We start from the raw sequence: 13,897 nt of genomic DNA, 5'->3' as shown, positions 1-13,897 counted from the left end.
ATATTGAGTGGGGTATGCTCTGTCTTTTATAGAATGATTTCATTGTCCCAGCCACATAGAATTGGACAAGGTACTAGTTGAGTTCTATAATTGGGGAATCAATCCCATTTCCAGTTGTTTAAATAATCATATGCTCATGGGGTCCTGTTACTGTCACCACAGAATAAAAGCATGACGATTATCTGTATGAGCTATTGTGCAATTTTCTCTGAAGTTTACCTCAAGTTGTCTAGCTTAGGTAAACATCATTCAAAGACAATCAGAACTGGAATTTAACATCCACAAAGGTGTGTTACTGAAACATAATTTTTCTCTATAATAACCCTCATTTCCAGAGATAGCCAAATAAGACTAATTTATTTGAAAAACAAGTCCAGTTTTAACAGATGGCATAATTATTTACATAAGCTCAGCAAGAATAATTGATCATGTAGATCTTTTAGAATCTGCTTTGCTGGAACTTTCATAAGGAATCTCTAGGTCAAACTTTTTAGCAGCCTCTCCAGACCAGAAGCCAAGCCAAGTACTTGCCATCAGACATGCCTCCAATACCTGTAGATTTGGGTGGATTATTCTCCATGAGGTCCCCAATATATTTTGAGGTTTTCTGCACCTGCCAGGAAGTGACATTCTTCACTCACCTGGTGAGGCTGCTAGGAACTCTGTAAGCAAGGTATCAGGCCAACATTTCCAAGGGGCATTATGGCTCCATGTTTCATAAAGTCAATCTTAGTTCCTTAAAGCTGTTTGGTCATATCTGAGTCTGTCTGTCTCAAATATGACATTCCAGTCAAAGCTTTGATAAAATAACCAATGTTTCCAGTGGTGTCCTGTTATAAGGAGAGCAGATTCTTATTGAACTTATGCAAATGACCATGATTGCCATGGAAGAAACTATACCTACTGAGACATTTGAATTTCAGAGGGTTCAGGTAGAGAGAAAAATGAAATGCTTCAATTTGTTCACAAATGAATACTTTATCACGTTTTTGTAAGTCAGAGGCACCTTAAGAGAAAATTTTCTTAATCTGGAAGAGTAAACATTAGAGAACCGGCAATGTTTCAAACAATCATCTTTTTAGTTACCATGTTACTAATTTTGGTTTAGTTTGAATGAAGCTTCAGTTAGTTCTGGAAATTCTTACTCATTTCAGTTTTGATCTTAATGATACTAAATACCTGTTTTTGTCTTAAAAGTCCTTCATCTGAACTTCCTTGAAGATGAAACTCATTTTGCAAGACAATAAGAACAATTATAAATGACCAAACAAAGCTCAGTGCCAATGATCCAATATGAGAGATCACCACAATATGATTAAAAAGGAAAGTCAGTTATTTGGTGACACACGACACTTCAATAGCCAGAACGTCGAGTGTTGATCTTGTGTTAATACATTAAAATTTTGGGAACTGCACATCACCTCCGGAATAGTTATAGCACCCACCCAAATGTAACCCATGGCTTACCATTTGCTTAATAGTACTTCCACAGTAACTTAGCATACCAAGTAAAAGGTCTAATGAGTTAAAGAGACGGCATTTACAATTTAAATCTTGGGAAGGTTTCTTAAAACCTTAGTTCTAGCACGTGCCTGAATAGGATTACAGATCATCACAAAACTCAATTTTATTTTACCAAGGTGACAATAAGAGATTTGAGAAGCAAATAATGTAGGGTTCTATAGTTGTTAGTAAAACTTAGCTCCTTTAACACTGAGAAGTTTTAACTAAGTAGTCGAAGACCTGATAAGGACTAAACAAAAAAGAGACAGAAAAAACCTTTGTTTACATTCCCTTATCCAGATCAGATGAATAATACAAGAAAACATGTCTCTTTTTTTCTTTTGAACATAGAAAAAGGGGTCTTTCAATATTATACTAATGTGTACTATTTTAAAATCTATTTATTTTAATCTTAATCTGTCCTGACCACACCTAAAATTTCATTCCAAAGTTTTTCCTTTACAAACCTTCTACAAACTTTCTTTGCATTTAGAACCTGTCCCAAGCCATTTCTTTTAAGCAACCAGCCTCATTTAGGAGACAGTTACCTTCTTTTACCTTTACAAAAATGTATTCCCATTTTTTAAATATCTTTCTTATATATATTTTACTTTTTATATACAGAGTTGTTTTCCTTATTTCCATCAGTCTCATTTACACTTAGCAGGATTTTGCAGTCTTAGAAACTGTAGTCTCCAGCGAAGACTAAGTAGCAACCAGTTGTGAATTGTTACATCAGAATTCTTAGATGGCAAATTTATTAATTAAAATTAAGCACAAAACACGTTTACCAACAGATTTAAATATCCTTAGTTTCTTTGCAATAAGAAGTCAAAGCACAAAACTATGTCTAGTTATCAATGATTTAGCACTTTATCCTATTTTGGAAAAGACTTAGATGTCTAACAAATTTTATTTTAGTATCTTTTGCTAACAAATTGCAACAGAGATAACACGAGTTTATTTGACCTTCAGTAAATCTTGGTGGGATAAAAGTTCACATTTAGTGCTGATAACTTAAAAGACATGTCTATCTTAATGAAACCAACAAACTTAACTTAGTTTAAATACTGAACTATGTTCCACTTGGATCTTCCCATTGTCAATTTTATCTGAGACACTGGTGGGGAAATCTGGAGTGGGTGGTGTTCAGTCCAGGGTGTGCTCTTCTTGCTCCTTCACACTAAAGGGAGAAGGAGCCATGGTGCCTGAGGCACTGAAGATGGTCTAGAAGCCAGTTATGCAGGCCACACCCAAGGTGGTGCCAAAACAGGAGATGGGGGAAGGGGAGACAGAAGAGGCAAAGTGCTGCCAGAAGTCAGAGAAAGGGTTCCTGGTGTTAGGGCTCATCAGCTCCAATGTCATGTCTTCCCACCACCAAGGGGGAATAGGCAGTCATGTCAGGCCAGAGAAGACAGGGAGTTTTTCTGAAACAAACGGAGTTTCATCAGCTGCTTGGGAATATTCCTTAAAAACTCCAATCCAGGAGACTAACCCCAGGTGGCTCCAGTTACAGCCTTTAACCCAGGAAATGAGTGAGGGAGAAGCCCCCACATCTATTAGGTGGGCAGTTTCCATTAGCTCCCTTCTCCTTCTTACTCGGTCTCCTCCTGGGCTCCGTGCATTGTGACTGTCTTGCTTTTTTCTTTGCCTGTCTACTCACAATCCCTAAGGCTAAGTTACCAATTAAGTTCTTTGTTATTGTTGTTGTTTTTAAATAATGTATTACTTATAACTCATCAAAGAGCAACTTTCAAACAATAATGGTAAATTAAGTTGAGTTTTAACAAATACACAAATGGCATGAGATTATCACCATAATTAAGATGAACTAATCTTGATAGAAACATGAAAAGTATATTTCAGTGGGTATTATGATTGTTACACTCAAATACGGGAAGCAGAATGACATTTTTGAATATCATAGATTTTGAAGATCATTGGAAAATAGTATCAAACATTTTCTGGGGAGTTACTAAATGTTAGTTATTTGTTTAATCAATTAATAGAGATAATCTAATTTGAATCTTACAACTCTGTTATGTAAACACTACTGACATTTTGCAGATGAGTAACCAAGACACAAAAGGTTAAAGAAGTTGTTGAAGCCTCATCGCTAGGAAGTGGTTGAAACAAATTTTGAAACCAAGTTGTAGGATTCCAGAACCCATACTTTTCCTCCCTGTGTTTGAATCCGTGCTTCAGATTATCCGATTTTTTAAAACTGTATTACTGATTTTTACTAGATGTAAAAATAGTAAAAAGTAAAATAGTAAAAATCGATTTTTCTAGTAAAAATCGATTTTTACTATTTAACTAGATGACCAAAGTTACATTGTTTAGACTCTATAAGCATACATGGTGTTTTGGGAAATTAAATGAAACCATATGCTTAACTACTCAACATAATGCCTGGTTTATCAGGGACGCTCAGAATTCTTAGTTTCTTCTCCTCTTTCTTATTTTTTTTAAGATTTTTATTTATTTATTTGACAGAGACAGCCAGCGAGAGAGGGAACACAAGCAGGGGGAGTGGGAGAGGAAGAAGCAGGTTCCCAGCAGAGGAGCTTGATGTGGGGCTTGATCCCAGAACACAGGGATCATGCCCTGGGCTGAAGGCAGACACTTAACAATTGAGCCACCCAGGCGCCCCTCTTCTCCTCTTTCTTAAACTCAAGGATGAAAGCTCCTGTTATTTTACATTTTGTTTCTGTCTGGATCAAGTTTTCTGTAGGCTGTCAGAGCTGCTAAATCAGTTATCTCTTCATACATGTCACATAGAAGAAGCAGGGACACTCTCATCCTGCAGCTCTTGGGCCCTTTAAATACAGAGTGAGAGCCTCTCCCTGGTCTATCCATGCAGTGCTCACAGTTGGCACCTTAATGCAATCTGACCGGCACAAGAGCCTAGCGTTCTTGATAATAGAAAGAGAGAAATGTCTGAACCCTGACTGACACTGATGGCTGGGGCTGCCACTCCCAGTGGGCTGTGACCGGAGCCACATGCAAACACTGCATGCCAAAGGCTGAATCCACTTTGATGAAATCTGATTCTTTTCTCTATAGGGGGGTACACTGGACTCATTTAAACTGGGCTGTAATTCTCACTGGAGCAGGCAATCTTGGAAGCTAACAATACTTTCACCATTCCTTTGAAATGCAATCAGCTATATACAAATTTCATCTACAACTACTAAGACACGTGTGACTTCCAGTCAGAACTGCATTCTGCCATATTTTATTCCGATTTCTGAAACCATTGTTTCACATAGAGTCTTATCACCAATTAAAAGAAATATTTCCAATCTTAGTTTCGTTCCCATTTATCATTTCCTCTTCTCTGCAGCTCAGCCTCAGGTCCCAAGTCAGAGGAGGACAGCAGTCCCCATGCTTCCTGATGGGTTCACCCTTGTCCAGAGTTCATCCCCACTGCTGCCCCTGCTGCTCCCAGGCAGGGCCTTCCTGATAAACAGGCTGTGCTTCCTTATAGCCTTTGGGCTCTTGGGTTACAAATATTCTACTCTGGCCCTTCCTATTAGCACAAAATCTGACTCACAGGGGCAGAGTTTGGGCTATCTAGAGTTAAGAATCAATATACGGTAATTGGTCAGGGTGTCTGGGAGTCCCGACCATGATTTTGTAAACTAATTGGACAGTGGGTAGATCTTAGGGCACACTCGGAGGGCCAGTAGACCCTGAAGGTGGCCCATTCCAGTTCACCTAATGTGTGCAATTTTCCAGGAGACATTTTGATCCCATAGTCTCCTGAGAGTCCCTTCTTAAAATTTTGAGCATACAGTCTAGACCATAGGTTTTGAACAGCTTCCACCCCATGATGAGCAGGGGCTCTCTTGCCCACTCCATGTGTTCCCTCCCTGCCTCAATGGTGCAAAGACAAACCAAAGGGTGTGTGCCCCTCCAAAGGAGAGACCAATCAGATGCCCGCCTGTCTGCTCTCCCTGAGGAAACATGGGTGCCTCTTAGCCATAGTGAGTCTGTATAAACCCCAAACTGGCACACAAAAAAGCTCGCCCTAGACTCTATGAGGTCACCCTGGAAACACACTGGGGCTCACTCAGACTCTGTAGTCTCAAGACCATGGAGCCACAAACACAAACAGGCCATTCATTTACTCACCCATTCACACTGAAGGTATTACAGGACCTCCCGCCTGGGAGGCCCCCCAATGTGCAAAATTCCTTTCAGAAATTGCTTACTGTACCCCCTTTCAGGAAGTCCTATTTTGTGGGACCTCCCCCCTTGGGAGGCCCCTTACCTGTGGAATTCCTTTTGGAAATTCCTTCCTGGTCTCCCCTTCTGGGAGTCTCTTGTCTTATGGGACACCCCCCAGGAGGTCCCCAGTCAGGAGAATTCCTCATGGAGATTACTGGAAGGTGGCCAGGCTTCCTTCTGCTCACTGGAGCAGGAACTGAATACAGATTCCCAGGATGCTTACTGAGTCCAGATGAGTTGCCAGGTGAGTTGGTCCACTTCTCCTTAGAGTGCAGCCAGGGCAAGACTGTCCAGAGGGTTGGAACTCCAGGGTGAAGGAGGACCCAGAATAGTGTTGGGTGGCACACCACCTCTGATCAATCCCAAGTTCTTCCCTGCTCCGGTACAGTCAAGCCACCAGCTGGTGGCTCAAGGGGCCAGAACAGTTGGAATCTCACTGGGGCCTCCAGAAATGTTGCAGAAAAATAAGAATCAGACTGGTGAGAGACCAAGTGACACTTGGAGAAGTAGGAAAACTCAGATTTATTTTATGCCAGCAGACCCAGATGAAGTCCTGCTCCAAATTCTGGGCCCCAGACAATGGGGTTGCAGGGCTTTTATAGGGGACTATAGACAGTCAGGCTCCAAGGGCTATGGTGACTGCTGCTAGGTGGGTATGAACTGGGGGAGCAGGGGCTACTGTAGGTGGGAACACAGGGAACCTGTGGTGGGAAGTCTGTTAAAAGAAGCAGAAATGGATGGTTATACCTTGCTCCCAGTAGGGCTTCTGGTTATCTCTAGCTATTAGTTAGGGACTTTCCATCTTTCTGGGGCCTCCTGGCCTGGGCCTCCTCTGGGCAGTTTCCCTCCTCAGGAGGATTCAAGATATCAGTGATACCATGAAGCAAAACAATATCTGAATAATTGGGGTCAGAGGAAGATGAAAGACAGTGAAGGACAAATGATTTATTTGAACAAATTATATCAGAAAAATTTCCTAATTTGGGGAAGGAAACAGACATTCAAGTCCAGGAGGCACAGATAACCACCCTCCAAATCAGTAAAAATAGGTCAACAACCTGACATAACAGTGAAGCTTGCAAATTTCAGAGACAGAGAAAATCCTGAAAGCAGCTCAGAAGAAGAGATCCTTAAACAACAAGTGTAGAAACATAAGGCTAGTAGCAGACCTGTCCAAAGAGACCTGGCAGAACAAAGGACTGAGATAATATATCCAAAGTGCTAAATAGAAAAACATGCAGCCAAGAAGACTTTATTCGGCAAGGCTATTGTTCAGAATGGAATGAAAGACAAAGAGCTTCCAGGACAACCAGAAACTAAAGGAATCTGTGATCATTAAAACAGCCCTGCAAAAATATTAAGGGGGATCTTTTGAGCAAAGAGAGAGCCTAAAGGTAACAAAGACCAAAAAGAAACAGAGACAATCTACAGAAACAGCGACCTTACAGATGAAATAAAGGCATGAAATTCATATGTCTCAATCATGATTCTGACTATAAGTGAGCTAAATGCTCCAATCAAGAGACACAGGTTATCAGATTGGATAAAAACAAGACTCATCCATATGCTGTCTTCAAAAGACTCATTTTAGACCTAAAGATGCTCCACATTGAAAGTGAGAGTGTGGAAAACCATTTAACATGTAAATGGACATGAAAAGAAAGCTGGGGTAGAAATCGTTTGATCAGAAAAATCAGATTTTAAAGCAAAGACTGCAATAAGAGATGAAGAAGGACACTATATCATAATTGAAGGGTCTAAAAAAAAATCTAACTATATGCCCTTAAGTTTGCTGCAGGCAATTATATAAACCACTTAATAACAAAACTGAAGAAACACATTGATAATAATACAAAAATAGTATGCCAACAAATTAGGGATTCTGGAAGAAATGGATGCATTCTTAGAAACATATAAACTACCAAAATTGAAATAGGAAGAAATAGAAAACCTGAACTGACCCATACCAGCTACAAATTGGAGTAGTAATCAAAAATCTCCCAATAAACAAGCTTCCAGGAAAAGATGGACCCTCAGCAGAATTCTACCAAACATTTAAAAAATTAATATCTATTCTTCTGAATCTGGATCAAAAAATAGAAATGGAAGGAAAAATTCAAAACTCATTCTATGAGGTCAGCATTATCTTAATCCCAAAACCAGGCAAAGACCCCACCAAAAAGGGTAATTATGGACCAATATCTCTGATGAACATGGACTGAAAGATTGTCACCAAGACACCAGGCAATAGGATCGAACAACACCAGCCAATAGGATCCAACAATACATTAAAAGGCTTATTCACTACAACCAAGTGGGATTTCTTCCTGGGCTGGAATGTGGTTCAACATTCAAAAATCAATCAATGTGATACACCACATTAATAAAAGAAATGAATGAAACATATGATCCTCTCAATAGACACAGTAAAAGCATTTGAGAAAGTACAGCATCCTTTCTTGATTAAAACCTTTCACAGTGTAGTGATTGAGGGAATATACCTCAATATCATAAAAGCCATATCTTAGAACAAAAGTCATTCTCAATGGGGGAAAACCTGAGATCTTTCCCTCTAAGGTCAGAAACATGACTGGGATGTTCACCTCAGCACTGTTGCTCAACATAGTACTAGAAGTCCTAGCCTCAGCAATCAGACAACAAATGAAATAAAAGGCATCCAAATCAGCAAAGAAGAAATAAAAATTTTCCTCTTCCCAGATGACATGATATATTCTATGTGGAAAACATAAAAGATTCCACCCCAAAATTTCTACAACTCATATAGGAATTCAACAAAGTGGAAGGATATAAAATCAATGCACTGAGCAGTCATATTTCTTCACACTAGCAATGAGACAGAAGAACAAGAAATCAAGGTATCAATCCCATTTACAAATGTTCCAAAATCCATAGATACCTCAGAATAAACCTAACCAAAGAGGTAAAGGATCTACATTTGAAAACTACAGAGCACGTATGAAAGACATTGATGAAGACACTGAGAAATGCGAAAACATTCATACCCATGGATTGGAAGAATAAATATTGTTAAAAAGTGTATGCTACCCAAAGAAATCTACACATTCAATGTAATCACTATCAAAATACCATCAACATTTTTCAGAGCACTGGAACAAATAATCCTAAAATTTGTATGGAACCAGAAAAGACCGTGAATAGCCAGAGGAATGTTGAAAAAGAAAACCAAAGCTGATGGCATCACAATGCCTGACTTTAAGCTCTATTACAAAGCTGTAATCATCAAGACAGTGTGGTATTGGCACAAAAACACACACATAGAAAAATGGAACAGAATGGAGAACCCAGAAATAGACCCTCAACTCCATGGTCAACTAATGTTTGACGAAGCAGGAAAGAATATCCAATGGAAAAAAGACAGTCTTCAATAAATGGTGTTGGGAAAATTGGACAGGCACATGCAGAAGAATGAAAATGGACCATTTTTTTGCACCATACACAAAAATAAACTCAAAATAGATGAATTAACTGAATGTGAGACAGGAATCCATCAAAATCCTAGAGGAGAACCCAGGTAGCAATATCTTTTACCTTGATAGCATCAACTTCCTGCCAGACATGTCTTCAAAGGCGAGTTAAGGAAAAGCCAAAATGAACTATTGGAATTTTATTAAGATAAAATGCTTTTGCACAGCAAGGGAAATAGCCAAGAAAATCAAAAGACAGCCTACAGAATGGGAAAATATATTTGCAAACATATCATCATATAAAGGTCTAGTATCCAAAATCTATAAAGTACTAGTCAGAATGGCTAAAATGAACAAAGAGCTATACAAGGAACTCATATAAATAAAAAGTGCAAATACCTCAATAAATAAATCGGAAAAATATTTGTATAGGAACTACATAATAATGCATAGAATGAAAATATCCACATGGCCAATATGCCAAAAAGTAAGAAGAAATATTGCCAACAGGGAAATGATAATTAAAATCAGAAAATGAGAACTTAGGAAAGATGGTGGAGGAGTAGGGGACCCCTTTTTCACCTGGTCCCCTGAGTCAAGCGGGATGTATACCAGACCATCCTGAAAACCCACGGAATCAGCCTGAGACGCAGGAAGATACATCTGGATCTCTACAAAGGAACATCTCCAGTGCTGAGTATTGAGTTATGAAGTGGGGTGCTGTGAATCCACACACAGATATTGGAAGATAAATGGAAGGGGGAGGGAGCCACCAGGCTCAGGCGCTGGGAAGCAGTAGCCACCTGCACTGGGGAGCAGGCTGGACTCAGGGACCGGCACCCTCGAGAAAGCAGACTTAGATCTTGAGGCCAGGAATGCGCATGACCAGACTGAAAACTGGAGCTCCGGAGCGCACAGTCAAACTAGACTGAAACCGAGAGCTCGGGAGGGCGTGTGACCAGACTGAAAACCAGCGATCTGGAGTGCACACAAACCACACTGAAACTGGGAGCTCAGGAGCACACGTGGGAAGCGGGGGCTGATGACGGTGTTAGAAGCACAAAGGTCAGAAATGTGCCAGCCCTGGAAGTGAGGGCTGAGACACCGGCTGTGGGGGAAACAACCCGGGACACTCATGGGTTTTGGCAGCACTGACAGAAACAGAGTTAACGTAGTCAAGAGAGCTCAGTGGAGAGCAGACTCTGATCTCTCTGTTCTGAGGTAGAGGCTAGGATTCAGCCACTGCTGCTCTGACTCTCAGAGGAGGGACAGAAAAACACCAGGGAAAGCTGCCAAACAAAAGCACAGAAATACCAGCTCACATTGTGCCCATCCTCATCCCCCCTCGCAGGGGATGCAGTGATTCTACTCAAACAGGGTTGCCTGAGTATCAGCATGGCAGGCCCCTCCCCCAGAAGGCAGGCTGAAAAATCAAGAAACCCACATCCCTAAGGTCCCTATAAAACAAGTGCACACTGCCTGGGTCCTGGTCAATAATTTGGGCTCTGGGCAACCCTGCAACCTTTCCTCATCAGAATGACAAGGAAGAGAAATTCCCCCCAGCAAAGAAAAGATGATGAGCCTGTGACCTCTGCCACAGAACTGATGATATGGATATAACCAAATTGTCAGAAATGCAGTTCAGAGTAACAATGTTCAACATGATATGTAGGCATGAAAAAAATATTTAAAAAAATATTAACAAGATTATAGAATCTCTAAGGGTGGAAATAAGAGCAAATCTGGAAGACATTAAAAATGCTCTGAATCAAATGCAGTCAAAACTAGATGCTCTGATGGCCTCGGTAAATGAGGCAGAGGAATGAATTCATGAATTGGAGGATGGGATGGTAGAAGAGAAAGTTAAAATAGAAACTTGGCTCAACAAAATCCAATCTCAAGAATGTAGGTTACGGGAGATTACTGACTCAAACATTCCAATGTCAGAATCATTGGCATCCCCGAGGGGGTGGAGAAAAAGAGAGGTCTAGAAGAGATATTTGAACAAATTGTAGCTGAAAACTTTTCTATTCTGACAAAGGAAACAAGCATTCATGTCTACAAGGCAGAGAGGACCCCTCGCAAGGTTGACCACGGCAAACCTACACCACGTCACATCATAGTGCAATTCACAAATATTAGATCCAAGGATATAGTAATGAAAGTGGCCAGGGCAAAAAGATTTCTCACGTACAGAGGAAAAAATATCAGAATAACATCAGACCTGTCTACACAGACCTGGCAAGAGAGGAAGGATTGGCAGGGTATTTTTAAAGCTCTATCCATGAAGATCATGCAGCCAGGGATCCTTTATTCAGCAAGGCTGTCATTCAGAATTGATGGAGAGATAAGGACTTTCCAGGATTGGCAGACACTGACCAAATTCATAACCACCAAACCAGCCCCACAGGCGAAATTAAGGAGGGTTCTATAAAAGTAAACAGGCCCCAAGAGTGATACAGAACAGAAATTTACAATCTATAGAAATAAAGACTTCACAGGCAACATGACATCATTAAAATCATATCTCTCAATAATCACTCTCAGTGTGAATGGCCTAAATGCTCTCATAAAATTCCAGAGGGTTGCAGACTGGATAAAAAGATATGACCCATCCATTTGCTGTCTACAAGACACTCATCTTGAACCTAAAGATACATCGAGACTGAAAGTGAAGGGATGGAAAACAATTTTTCATGCCAATGGACCTCGAAAGAAAGCTGGGGTAGCAATTTTCATATCAGACCGATTAGATTTTAAACTAAAGACTGTAGTTAGAGATACAGAAGGACACTATATTATCCTTAAAGGATGTATCCAACAACTGCATATGACAATTATAAATACCTATGCCTCCAACATGGGAGCAGCTAGATACACAAGCCAACTCTTAACCAGAATAAAGAGACATATAGATAAAAATATGTTTTTAGTAGGGGACCTCAACACTCCACTATCAGCAATAGACAGAACACCTAAGCAGAAAATCAATAAAGAAACAAGAGCTTTGAATGACATACTAGACCAGATGGACCTTATAGATATATACAGAACACTACACCACAGAACAGAGTACTCCTTTTCGAATGCACATGGAACGTTCTCCAGAATAGACCATATGCTGGGTCACAAGACAGGTCTCAACCAACACCAAAAGACTGAGATTATTCCTTGTATATTCTCAGACCACAATGCGCTGAAATTGGAAATCAATCACAAGGAAAAATTTGGAAGGAACTAAAACACTTGGAAACTAAGAAACATCCTGCTCAAAAATGATTGGGTAAACCAATAATCAAAAATCAATTTATACAATTTATGGAGACCAACGAGAATGAAAACACAATGGTCCTAAACCTATGTGACGCTGCGAAGGTGGTCCTAAGGGTAAAATACGTAGCCATCCAAGCCTCATTCGAAAGAATAGAAAAATCTAAAATGCAGGTTTTATATTCTCACCTCAAGAAGCTGAAGCTGGAACAGAAGAACAGGCTTAACCCACACACGAGAAAGCAGTTGATGATTATAGCAGAGATTAGTGAATTAGAAACCAGGAGCACAGTAGAGCAGATCAACAGAACTTGAAGCTGGTTCTTTGAAGGAATAAATAAGATCAATAAGCCACTGGCAAGACGTATTCAAAGGAATAGAGAAAGGACCCAAATTGATAAAATTATGAATGAAAAGGGAGAGGTCACAACCCACACCAATGAAATAGGAAGGACCTTTAGAAACTTTTATCAACAACTTTATGCCAATAAATTAAACAACCTGGAAGAGATGGATGCCTTCCTGGTAACCTATAAACTACCAAGACTGAAACAGGAAGAAATTGATTATTTAAACAGACCAATTAATTATGAAGAGATTGAAGCAGTGATCAAAACCCTCCCCAAAAAGAAGAGTCCAGGGCCTGATTGATTCCCTGGGAATTCTACTAAATATTCAAAGAAGAAATAATACCTATTCTCCTGAAGCTGTTTCAAAACATAGAAACAGAAGGAAAACTACCAAACTCATTCTACGAGGCCAGTATTACCTTGATCCCCAAACCAGGCAAAGACCCCATCAAAAGGAGAATACAGAACAATATCCCTGATGAATATGGATGCCCAAATTCTCAACGAGATCTTAGCTAATGGGATCCAACAGTACCTTCAAAGGATTATCCACCATGACCAAGTGGGATTCATCCCTGGGATGCAAGGGTGGATCAACATTCGCAAATTGATCAGTGTGATAGATCATATCAACAAGAAAAGAGTCAAGAACCATATGATCCTCTCAATTGATGCAGAATGAGCATTTGATAAATTACAGCATCCTTTCTTGATTAAAACCCTTCAGGGGCGCCTGGGTGGCACAGCGGTTAAGCGTCTGCCTTCGGCTCAGGGCGTGATCCCGGCGTTCTGGGATCGAGCCCCACATCAGGCTCCTCTGCTATGAGCCTGCTTCTTCCTCTCTCACTCCCCCTGCTTGTGTTCCCTCTCTCACTGGTTGTCTCTATCTCTGTCGAATAAATAAAAAATCTTTAAAAAAAAAATTTAAAACCCTTCAGAGTGTAGGGATAGAGGGTACATTCCTCAATCTCATAAAAACCATCTATGAAAAGCCTACGGCAAATAACATTCTCAATGGGGAAAAGCTGGAAGCCTTTCCCTTAAGATCAGGAACATGACAAGGATGCCCACTCTCGCCATTATTATTCAACATAG

The sequence above is a fragment of the Ailuropoda melanoleuca genome, chromosome 3 (genome assembly GCF_002007445.2).
Source record: "Ailuropoda melanoleuca isolate Jingjing chromosome 3, ASM200744v2, whole genome shotgun sequence".
Lineage (NCBI taxonomy): Eukaryota > Metazoa > Chordata > Mammalia > Carnivora > Ursidae > Ailuropoda > Ailuropoda melanoleuca.
This window is presented reverse-complemented; position numbering follows the sequence as displayed.